This window comes from Bufo bufo, chromosome 1, assembly GCF_905171765.1.
Source record: "Bufo bufo chromosome 1, aBufBuf1.1, whole genome shotgun sequence".
In the NCBI taxonomy this organism is placed as follows: domain Eukaryota; kingdom Metazoa; phylum Chordata; class Amphibia; order Anura; family Bufonidae; genus Bufo; species Bufo bufo.
Genome location: NC_053389.1, coordinates 465,371,555 through 465,384,728, shown reverse-complemented (window position 1 = coordinate 465,384,728; position 13,174 = coordinate 465,371,555). Strand labels below are relative to the sequence as shown.

General features: G+C 41.3%; 1 protein-coding gene across 1 annotated transcript in view; it reads left to right on the top strand.

Annotated features, from left to right (window-relative positions):
- Positions 1-13,174, top strand: part of POC1B (POC1 centriolar protein B) — a 99,638-nt gene that overhangs the window by 83,927 nt on the left and 2,537 nt on the right. The gene's annotated exons all lie outside the window — the stretch shown is intronic.

Below are 13,174 nucleotides of genomic sequence, written 5' to 3'. Positions count from 1 at the left end.
AAAAATCGTTAAATTTCGATTAATAACAAAAAAAGTAAAAATGTCAGCAGCAATGAAATACCACTAAATGAAAGCTCTATTAGTGAGAAGAAAAGGAGGTAAAATTCATTTGGGTGGTAAGTTGCATGACCGAGCAATAAACCGCTAAAGTTGTGGAGTGCCGATTTGTAAAAAAGGGCCTGGTCTTTAGGGGGGTATATAAACCTGTGGTCCTTAAGTGGTTAAGCATGCACATCCAGGGCAGCAACTTTCCTTAAACAGCTCTGCAGCAAAAGCAGCTGCAGTGCATTTGGAAAGTCTTCAGACCCTTTCATTTTGTCACGTTTTATGTTGCAGCCTTGTATTAAAAATACTTATGTCAATGCAATATTTTAGTTTTCTCTTTTCAATAAATTAGCATTTTCTGCATTCTATCTTCAGGTTTTTATTTATGAGCTATTGAGTGTAGAATGTTAGGGAAAAACATAAATTTTTCATTTTAGCACAAGAACACAACATAATGTAAAATGGGAAAAAAGTGAACTGGTCTGAAGACTTTGCACTGTACATGCCCAGGAGGGAGCAGTGTACATGAAACAATTTGCTGTGTGGTTTTCACTTTGGTGTCAAATCTGCAACATGGAGAAGTATTAAGGGGAAAAGTCAAAGATGGGCTATATAAATCCCAATTTCCATGACTAATGAAGGCGGAGTATAGTTTGTCTGGCATTTTCATTCAATAACGTTCTAATTTGATCATTGGGATATAACAGGCCATCAGTGTGTGTTGGGTGGTGGTCCAATCCCTGTTGGGCACTGCAACCTTTTCTGGTGGCCATCCATGTTCTTGCAGCTCAGCCGCATTCTTTATGTGAGGGCACAGATTATTATTTTTTGCTGTGGGGACACTGATCACACCTGGATGGCCTATCCCGAGGCCGTTAATATTCACTCTCTCTAGTGACGTAGCTTGTGACCTTAGTTTTCAAACTTTACCTTGACTAAAGACTGAAACGCGATAGCTTTATGGCACACTTCCTGATCTTTGCACAGCCTGTAAAGATAAGGTTAAATTCAATGAAATACGTTTGCTGAGACATGTTAATGGCACGTAAATGGTTTACGATCTGGCTTAATACCCTTAGATAAAATCTATTTATGGCTGCAAACACTGAATTGTAATGAAGGATTCTTTTGAGTTCACATTTGCAGGTCATTGCCTGGGTGTGTGTGGAAATGTCTACTGTCTTGCACAACCTTCCATTAAATGGATGTTGTTCTCTTATTGAACACTGGTAGCAGGGCAACAAAGCGTAGATGTCAGTGAAAGGCTTAAGTAACATTTATGTCAACATGATTTATTCTTCTGTGCTAGTCTTAGATTAAATGAGCAATTTCCTGGCAGTTGGAGGTTTAGACGTTCCAGGTGTTATTTCTGTCTCTGAGCTTCCTGAGATCACTGTACTTGTAAACCGTGACCCTGTCTTTATAGCCGTCATTTGATTTTCCTCACCGGGCTGGGAATTTGAGCTCAAGCCATCGCTCTCACAGCTGATACTGAGGCATGCAAGAAATGCCCGGCAGCTATCAACCCACACATCCAGCAACAACTGGTTCCTTCCTCTCTTCCTGTGGAAGAGTAACATCCTCTTCGAAGAAATATACCCTGAGGAATGCAGCTCTAACAGGAGGGCTTTCACACAGGAAATTATTCATGTGCCACTTCCAAAAAAGTGCTTCTGTAGCTTGGACTGTCAACTCATAATGAGCTTCCTGCTGACCTAGAACATGTTGTAGCCCTATCTGCCGCCACAGAAAATACCAGTTTGTTTTGCGCACCTTTGCAAGCATCTCACTACTTGTTGTGCAACTCTTGCTAATTGTTTATGCTGGCGTAAGTCATTGCATTCTTACTCTTAATCACCCTCTTTCCCTCTTAGAAGGTCCATGATGATGCCTTCAAGTTCTGCTGCCACAAAGAAACCGCCCAACACTGATTAATTTTCCCTCCAAAGAATGGCCCAGGGGAAAGGTATAGATGATTATTAGAGCTGAGAGAGCAGCATCTTCAATACCGCACAGAAATTTTCCATTTTTAAACTTTGCATGCGGCAGGCGCCATTGTTAAACAGCCCAGATCGGCACTCCTGCCGGTCCGGGCTGTTAGAGCAGGGCCGCAGTTCTCACATGAGAGACGGGGACCCGTGCATTGCTTTGATTTGGCCGTCGTAAAAAAGCGGCTGCTCAGCCTAAGGCCCCTTAGTGACCGCCGTAAAACGGCGTATGGGTGGTCACTAGGGGGTTAAAGGGGTTGTGCAGTGGTATAGTATTGATGTCCTATCCTCAGGAGACAACATCAATATCAAAAAGGTGGGGGTCTGACTCTGCACACCCCGCCAATATGCTGTTTTGAAGAGTAGGGGTCACAACTTCCTCTTCAAGATTACACTGCATGTCGTCTTGCTTGCAGCGGCGGCGCAGTGTAATTAAAAGTGCTTGTTCGATTCAAGTAAAATGGAACAAGCACTTGTAATTAGAGTTGCGCTGGTACAAGCGCTGCCTCCGCTTCAAGCAATATTAATATCTGGCTGCACAACCACTTAAATACCTCCTTCCCCCAGGTCCATGTATTTGTAGCTCCAGAACAGGCCAGGTATTTTTTTTTTATTCTTGCAGATTGTGTTGCAGTCAATATTGGCTAGACAAATCAATGGCCGTAATCAGTGTCAACCCTTTAGTTTTAACATAAGCAAAGCCTTGTGGGTTTAATTAATGGTAAATTCATGTGATGTCAGAGGGTAACCGGTGGGCCTAGGTCCTTTCTATGACCTGCTAACCCCTGTGTTGCCCTTATGGTGGCACCCTTTTTATATTGGCTCAGAAGATTTTATATGTAGATGTAAGAAGAAAATCTACATATATAAAAAGTTCTGACGCTATGTAAATAAGAGTTAGTAAATCTCATAGACCCATATTTGGTTCATAATGGATCACAGGACACATATCAGATGTTGTAAGTGAGACATTTTACCTTTCAAAACATTAAAGAGGACCTTTCACTAGTGTACAAACTAAAAACTAACTATATCAGTGGGCAGAGCGGCGCCCAGGGGTCCCCCTGCACTTACTAGTATGTCTGGGCGCCGCTCCGTTAGCCTGGCTATGAGCTGTGCGCTGCGATTGGCCAGCGCTGCAGCAAGGGACACGCCTCATACAAAAAATCAGTCCAGTACAACAGAGGGAGCGCAGACACCGGAGCCTATACCGGGCGAACGGAGCGGCGCCCAGACATACTAGTAAGTGCAGGGGGACCCCTGGGCGCCGCTCTGCCCACTGATATAGTTAGTTTTTAGTTTGTACACTAGTGAAAGGTCCTCTTTAAGGCTACATGCACACTACCGTTGTTTTGGTCCGCATCCGAGCCGCAGTATTTGTGGCTTGGATGCGGACCCATTTACTTCAATGGGGCTGCAAAAGATGTGGACAGCACTCCGTGTGCTGTCCGCATTGTTGCTCTGTTCTGTGGTCCGCAAAAATAATATAACCTGTCCTATTCTTGTCCATTTTGTAGACAAGAATAGACAGTTATTTTAATGGCCGTCCGTGCCATTCCGCAAATTTCGGAACGCACACGTACGCCATCCGTGTTTTGCGGATCCGCAATTTGCGGACCGCAAAACACACAACGGTCGTGTGCATGTAGCCTAACTCCTTTAGAAGGTGATGGCAGCAACGCATCTCAGAAAAGTTGGGACAGGTTCATGTCTACCATTGTGTAGCCTCCGCTCTTCTTTTAACAATAGTCTGTGAATGTCTAGGAAGTGAGGAGACCAACTGCTGGAGTTTTGTGAGAGGAATGTTGTACCATTCTTTTCTGATATAGGATTGTTCTTTTATGCCGGATTTTTTGTTTCATGATTCCCCAAATATTTTATGTTTTATGAAAGGTCTGGGCTGCAGGTGAGTTCCGCACCAAGACTCCTCTTCTACGAAGCCATGCGGTTACAGTACAGACCAAAAGTTTGGACACACCTTCTTATTCAGAGAGTTTTCTTTATTTTCATGACTATGAAAACTGTAGATTCACACTGAAGGCATCAAAACTATGAATTAACACATGTGGAATTATATACATAACAAACAAGTGTGAAACAACTGAAAATATGTCATATTCTAGGTTCTTCAAAGTAGCCACCTTTTGCTTTGATTACTGCTTTGCACACTATTGGCATCCTCTTGATGAGCTTCAAGAGGTAGTCCCCTGAAATGGTTTTCACTTCACAGGTGTGCCCTGTCAGGTTTAATAAGTGGGATTTCTTACCTTATAAATGGGGTTGGGACCATCAGTTGCGTTGAGGAGAAGTCAGGTGGATACACAGCTGATAGTCCTACTGAATATACTGTTAGAATTTGTATTATGGCAAGAAAAAAACAGCTAAGTAAAAAAAAACGAGTGGCCATCATTACTTTAAGAAATGAAGGTCAGTCAGTCAGCCGAAAAATTTGGAAAACTTTGAAAGTAAGGGCTATTTGACCATGAAGGAGAGTGATGGGGTGCTGCGCCAGATGACCTGGCCTCCACAGTCACCGGACCTGAACCCCATCGAGATGGTTTGGGGTGAGCTGGACCGCAGAGTGAAGGCAAAAGGGCCAACAAGTGCTAAGCATCTCTGGGAACTCCTTCAAGACTGTTGGAAGACCATTTCAGGGGACTACCTCTTGAAGCTCATCAAGAGAATGCCAAGAGTGTGCAAAGCAGTAATCAAAGCAAAAGGTGGCTACTTTTAAGAACCTAGAATATGACATATTTTCAGTTGTTTCACACTTGTTTGTTATGTATATAATTCCACATGTGTTAATTCATAGTTTTGATGCCTTCATAGTCATGAAAATAAAGAAAACTCTTTGAATGAGAAGGTGTGTCCAAACTTTTGGTCTGTACTGTATGATGGATACATATGTGGTTTATCATTGTCTTGCTGAAATATTCAAGACCTTCCCTTTAAAGAGATGTTGTCTGGATGGGAGGATGTGTTGTTCTAAATCCTCTAGTAATCAGCATTCTGCCTTTCCAAATGTGTAAGCTGACGACGTCATAGGCACTTATACAACCCAATACCTTCAGCAATGCAGGCTTTTGAACTGTGCGCTGATGAGCTGGATGGTCCCTCACCTCTTTAGTCTACAGGACACAGTGTCTATGGTTTACAAAAAGAATTTCAGACTTTGATCATCTGACCACACAACAGATTTCCATTTTGCCTCAGTCCATTTTAAATGAGCTTTGGCCCAGAGAAGACAGTGGCGCGTTTTTGGATTGTGTTGACCTATGGCTTCATGTTTGCATGATACAGCTTTAACTTGCATTTGTGCATTGCACGCCAAACTGTTTTCACAGACAGTGATTACTGTAAGTGTTTCTCAGCCCAGGCAGTGATTTCCAGTAAGAATCATGCCATTTATTAATTCAGGGCCCATAAATCACGGGCATCCAATATTGACTGCCAGCCTTGTCTTTTGCCCACATGGATCTCTCCAGATTCTTTGAATCGATTGATTCTATTATGTACTGTAGATGGTGGGATATTTAAAGTCTTTGCACCTAAGTTGAGGAACATTTTACTGAAACTGTTCCACAATTTTGAGATGCAGTTTTTCACAGATTGGTGAACTTCTGCCCATTGTTGCTTCTGAGGGACTCTCTAACATGCTCTTTTTATACCCAGTCATGTTGCAAATTCCTCCTTCAGCTGTTTTTTTTTAAAATTATTACCTAGCCTTTTGTAGCCATGCCCCACATTTTTTTGAGATGTGTTGCTGCCATCAAGTTCTAAACAAAATTTTATAGATTTTTTCATGAAATTTAATTTTTTTTACTTTCAACATCTGATATGTGCTCTATGATCCTTCTTGAATAAAATATCGGTCTATGAGATTTGCAAATCATTGCATTCTGTTTTCATTTACATTTTACACAACATCCTGACTTTTTTGGAACTGGAGTTGTACGTCATTTTAGTTTGAGATGACCTAATTCATTTTGCATCATTTCGGTTAGTTTTTTATACAGGCTCTCCATACTTGTAGCATTTAGTTGATAACTCTGTATGTTAGTCCTTCAATGCCTTACTTCTTAGTTGGTGCATGCTAATTTATAGCACTTGTGCCAATTATACATAGGAATGTGCTGGCACATACTGTATATGATGATAATTCTTCAAGACATGCGGTCATATAAAATACCTTTAACACATTTTTATGGTATTCATTATGTACCAGCCATTGAACAATTAAGGTTTATAGTGGATTAGATAGGTCGAATGTTGTGATATTCAGTATGTAAACACTCACTGAAGAATTCTATTAGAGATGTGCTATGATAGAAGTACATGGGTGCTTCAGGAGTCTTCATACTCCCATAAGTTATCTTACATTTAATACAGGATTGTGACATTATTTCCATAGAATTTTCTGTCTTGGGGGCTGAAGGCGCTGAGCGGTTTCCATTGCTTTCCTGCCCTTCTTTGACGATCACTTTATATTTGGCACCTACTGTGTGCTTCAGTGTTTTTGTAACTTATGTAAGTGTTGGAGTATTATCCTTCCTGGGCTGTTAAATTTAGACTTGGCTGTCTGTTAAGGAATTTCTCACCTTAAGAAATCTACAATTTCTTCAGTCAGCTCATACAGCTTTACTTCATAGAGGGAAACTTTGGGCTTATATTTTCATATTTATTGCATGTCTGGAATGTTTTTCAGTCTATTGATTGATGCTACACTACAGCATACCATCTTGGACATGTTATTACTTATTGAACTGCATGAAGACAAAAATCAGACTTGCTGGATTACCGGGATCAGTACTGACTGTCGGATATTGGGATCTTGAGTGAGCACTGAAGGCCTAGTTGTTCCTGATCATTGCCTGGTGTAAACATGTCCAGCGATTTGACAAACCAGCAAATGCTCATTTCTTGTTGATCACATCTTTTATGCTGGCATAAAAATAATGGTTTGTCGGCAGCACATCTCCTTGTGCAAACTGGATGTACTGCCAACAAAAATAACTCGGAGAAAGGAGGGGTCTGAACAAACAATCACAAGAAAGATCGTTCAGATAATTGCCAAGTGAAAACGAATGTAAACGAGTGCCAATTGACTTCGTATAATGACGAATGATGCTTGGACTAGGCATCGGCTTGTGTAAAAGGAACTTAAATGGTTCTCCAGGCTTTTAATATTGATGACCTATCCTCAAGATAGGTCATCAGAATCAGTCACCCCTGCCTATCAGCTTTATGAAGAGACAGTGTGCGCGTGCAGTCTCCCTTCTCTCTGCTGCTTTGCCATAGATATAGCAAAAGCAGTAGGATATAGATATAGCAAAAGCAGTAGGAAGAGAGACCGCACATGCACAGTGGTGTAGGGTTTCGGGCCCCGCGCACATGCACGGTGGAGGTGTAGGGTTTCGGGCCCCTGCAGATCTGATATTGATGACCTATCCTGAGGATAAGTCATGAATATTAACCCAGAGAACCCCTTTAACTTTTGAGAACTTTGTTATAACTACATTTGACTGTAGGAAAGACTGTATATGCTCTTTATACGCCTAAGTGCTAAAATGTACTAAAAGCCAAAGAAAGGACTAGAGCAGTGTTCCTCAAGTCCAGTCCTCAGGGCCCAACTGCTTGTCATGTTTTCATGACAAGTTTTGAGCAGATGATATAATTAGTTTCAATGCATCCCTACTTACCACAGGTATTCATTCTGTGGGATATTCACAAATCATGACCGGCAGGCCCTGAGGACTGGAATTGAAGAACACTGGACTTGTAGCTTCATTCACAGTTGGCCTAGTTGACCACATGGAAGGCAGCATGTATAGGCAGATGTACAGAAGAACCTCTTGGTCAGCTTAATATGTATTTTATGTTCCCATGTCCATGAGGAACCATAAGATAGTGATGTGATACTTTATTTTAAAAAATGCAGAAACGGAGACTGGAATGTTACAAGATGTAGTTAGGAAATGTTCACATGTCCTTCTGTCAAACTTAAAATGAAACTGTTCTATGTTCAACTTTTTCAGCATATTGGTTTGGCTTTAGCTGCCTTTGATATCTTTCAAGTCAGTAGTGCTGTTCCTTGCATGATCATGGTGGATCCCTGGTATAACGCATTTTAAGCTCACATCTTGAAATATCACTGAAAGGGGTTCTCCATGACTGCGAAAATATGGCTGGTTTCTTCCAAAAACAGTGCCATACCTGTCTATGGGTAGTGTCTGGTGTTGCAGATAAGCTCCATTGAAGTGAATGGAGCTCAGCTCTAATATCACACACAACCTGTGGACTGGGGTAGTGCTGTTTTTGGAAGAATGCAGTTGTCTTTTTGTAGTCCTGAAGAATCCTTTTAAAGGGGTTGTCCTGGAATACTGAAAGGATTATACTTGCCAGCTCCCTGCTGCCTCAGAGTGAAGACTTCCACATTTCCATCTTCTAGTCTAGGGTTTGTTTTCTTCCCATCCATGGTCACCTGTTCCCCTCAGCCAACCTCTGGCTTCAGCAGTGATGTTTCTCTTGTGGACACATCACTACTAAATTAGTAGTGACGATGATTGGTTGCTTGGGACACATTTTTGGAAGCGGCTCAAAGCTCTTAAAGGGGTTATCTCACTATGATAACTTTTCATTTTAAATCTGACTCTGCAATTTGACTTTGGGAACCTCCACAGTTCTAGGCAAAGCTGTGACTGTCCATTTTCTCTAAAGTAGATCTTTAAAGGCTATATACACCTTTTTTATTGCATAGTACTCATCTTGAGCTAAAAATCATTTTTTTCAATTGGTCTTTTATAAAAAATATATATATATACGGAGACCCTTTTTTTTATATACATAGCTGTGATGATCTTGCAGCAGCCTCTGGATTTCCTCTTTTCCTTCAGTTGGGGAAATGAGGGGGCTCCCTATCTTTGCTCTCTGACATTATAAACACTCATTATATCTCAGTTCTTATCTTACTGGCTTAAATAAGTGTTTATGACTTCTTAGTAGTTTAGAAATAAGGTTTATTAGATGACCGGCACAAAGTGAAAGTACCAGTTACATAGTTAGAAAAATAGTTAACCCTTTCTGATTGAACGGCTCAATATTTTTTTAAATAAAGGCCAATTGAAAATACGATTTTTAGCCAAAAATGAGTAAAATGCAATCATAAACATAAATTGACCTCCAAAGGTGTACATAGCCTTTAATTCAATTGAACAGCCAGCAAAGTTATACATAGATGGGTTGGGCTGCCAGAAAAAAGTCTGCTTTGTGTTAATGGCTCTCCTTTCTAGTTCATACAAGAGCCTGGCACTGCCTGATTGGATCACATTCGGAATCAGATGGAGAAGGAACAACTGTATTAAAACTATTATAGCTTCATCTGGACCAATCCCTCAAATGTTCAGGACTCATCATAAACCGTTTTTACTCCATCTCCATTTTATCTGCCGAAGATTCCTGTCCAGAGTTGAAACGTGTCGTATGGTTTTTCAGAATAAAAGCGATTAGTCCCAGTGAAACAAAATAGTCCTTATTTTGCTGTCTCTAGGTCATGTGGAAAGGGCTTGAGATATTCCCTTTTTAAATGTAGAGCTCTGAGTTAAAAAAAATAAAATAAAAAATAATAATAATAATTCTAAATAAAAATGTTACTAGATTTACTTTACCTTAAAACTACAGATTATTTGTCTGAAATGATTGCAGTATTATCCTACTAGAAAACCACAATCACTGTCAACATACAGGGCCCTGAGGAATGTGAAGTGTATTTAAATGTGTCCCCAGGATCGTAGATAGAAGTGGAGGAAAAGGTGGAAATGGATCATCTGTTATGGTCGATCAACTGTAGAATGGAACATTTTCAGTAGTCCATTGTCAGGTCCAGACATGTTTTAGTACTCAGGCCCTCATGATGTGAAGAACTGCAGCACAAGGTATTTTATTCTGAGAAAGGAAGCACAAACGGCCTTTGTTATCTCTGTGGTAGCACTAACAAATACTAAGAGGATGCGGTCAGGGGTGAGTAACGCTGCACATCCAGGATGTGGTATACTGTGTTATGTAGCAAATGCAAACTGTCTTTCCCATGGTCAGTAAATAATGTATGTTGCTATAGCTTCTGACCATTCTTGACAAAAAAGTTGTATCTTGTCCTTTTATTTGAAATTTCAATAACGTAGTAGCCAAGGACTTAAATCTGTACAATACTGTATTGTATCTGCCCCTACTATTCACTTCCCAAACCAGTGTATAATTGAGGCCATAGGTGAATTCCTCTACAGCCTCCTTAGTGTCACGGGTGAATTTGCATGTGTCTCATCTCATCACTGTGGATCGATCGCTGGTCTTCCGTGACACCAATAACATAGATGAAATTACAGAGCATAAGAAGAACTGAAAAGTCATAATGTAGTTCACATAATGCCTTTACTGTAGGCATTTCTTTGAAGTCAAAACCAGTAATGGATCCTAAAGATATATATACTTTTTATACTTTATATATTACTCCCCCACCCCACCCTTTGATCCGGATGATAGTACATGGCACTAACCTTATTATTACACATGGGATCAAAACCTGTACAGATCTTCGCATAGCTATAGAGTTAAGTTTTTTTTGGGGGGGGGTGCAAATCTGATCGATGGGGATCAGATCGGCATCACCATGATAACCAGTGAAGGCACATGACCTTTGTGTGAATGGGAATGAGCTGCATTACCAAGCATGGCCTTGGCCCCTCCAAACAGCTGATTAGCGGGATTGGCGTTAGTCGAACCTACACTGCTCAAATGTTGATGACCTGTCTTGAAAATAGTCAATTGTCATTTCCCTCACCTTCAAAGGGGTATCCGCCTCTCATATCAGAATACTCGTCCTATACAGCGTATAAAGAGCGTAGCACAGCAAATAGCCTCTGCATAGAATGGATATTGCAATCTCAGTTATGAATGGCTGATATGGGACTAACTCTTTATATGAGGATTATCTAGACTTGACTCTATAATTGTGATAAACATTCAGCTGCCAGAAGAGTTACACGTATAAAGTTTTCAAACTCTCAGTAGAATATTTCTTTTCATGAACAGACCGCAGTGATTTGAAAAATGGTAAGAAATTGAAACCCATGTTATACTGCACAAAGTAACACAATATTTTCTTATATGGTGATTAACAGCCTTTAAATGGGTTTTCCGACATATTTTAACTGATAATCTATCCTCTAGATAGGTCATCAGTACCCGATCAGTGGTGGTACGACACCCAGAACCCCCGCCGATCAGCTTTTCGAGATGGCAACAGCACTCCTGTGAGTGCCGCTGCATTATCGCATCTTACCAACCACAGCTTCGTACATTATATAGTGGCATATATTGCATTTCAGCCCATTCCCTTGAATCGTTTGGAGCTGCACCTAGGCCACGTGACCGATGAGTGTGACATCACTGGACTTTGGGAAGCTGCAAGAAGCCTGCGGCAATCACAGGAGCGCTGGTGCCTTCTCAAACAGCTGATCAGCCAAGGTCCTTGGTGTTGGACCCTCACCAATCAGAAACTGATGACCTATCCTGAGGATATTTTATCAGTTAAAAAGTCGGGAAAGACCCTTTATCTTTGTATATGAAACTGTCAGTTACACGTGTTCTGCTTTGCTTATCAGAGATATCAGTAACTCCCCAGTGTTAGAGTAGCTGGTGTCTGTTCTGTTTTATGAGAAGGATGGCGGTTTTAGGTTGCATTTGTTATGAGCCAGTGGGAATAGCCACTGCAAAGAGCTCATCTGATGGTGTATTAGTTCAAGTGGGTGCCGTGTGATGCTTCATTTCTTCTACAGTTATTGTAAAAATTGAAAACATTTGTTGTTCAGCTTTAGATCTTATATTTAGATCTGCTATTATTCAGGTGACTAAAGAATGGTGGTCAATAGCACAGGGGTAGCTTCTGGGCTCTATGCAGGATCTATAATGGCTACCCTTCGTGTTATAGAAGAGACCCTCCAGATTCCCCCTTACTAAAGGTTCATGTTTGTGCTGCTGACTGCAAATAGCGGTCTGCAATGCACGGGCACCAGCCGTGTGGCAGCTGTTTGCGGGCCGCACACGTTCGTGTGCATGAGTCCTAAGACTTATTTCACTCAATATATGTATGGCATTTACCCGATAATCTTTATTCTGCCACGAGGTTTAGTAATATGTACTGTTAATCTGTCCTTGCTGTAAAGTGGATCAGCTCTCCAGACATTTCTAGGTGAACCTGTGATAGACTCGTGTATACACAGCAGGCAGGGGAAGAAGAGAGCCGCATCCTGAACCAATGATTAGACACTAGGTATGTCCCTGTAGGCTCCCTCTGGGCAATGCAGCTAGACTGTAGTCACAGATCACAGCTCTGCCACAATGGCGTTGAGCTGAAAAAAAAAAAAAGAAATATCGGAAAAGCATCACCAGTATGAACTGGACATTCGCTTTCATTTTCATATCAATTTAGCTATGTCTAATATTAGCATACTAAGCAAAATGATTATATTATACGATCACTCCTCTGCAATAGGACCTATGTGTGATTGCAAACTCTGCACCTCTTAGGGTATGGCCACACACAGTGTAAACAGCACCCTCAATGATCAGCTGTTTGAATGGGCCACAGTCTTGGATGAGCACTGCAGCTTTGGTACAGTATACCAAGCACAGTGCCGTACATGGTATAGTATACCAAGCACAGTGCCGTACATGGTATAGTATACCAAGCACAGTGCCGTACATGGTATAGTATACCAAGCACAGTGCCGTACATGGTATAGTATACCAAGCACAGTGCCGTACATGTTATAGTATACCAAGCACAGTGCCGTACATGGTATAGTATACCAAGCACAGTGCCGTACATGGTATAGTATACCAAGCACAGTGCCGTACATGATATAGTATACCAAGCACAGTGCCGTACATGGTATAGTATACCAAGCACAGTGCCGTACATGGTATAGTAGCTGTGCTTGGTATTTCAGCTTGTTTCCAGTCACTCAGAAGGAACTGAGCTGCACAAAGGCCGTGTTACAGGCCAAGGAGGAGACCACTCTCCCTACTGGAGTGCAGCGACCTCTTCCAACAACTGAATGGCAGGGATGCCAGGATTCAGACCCCCG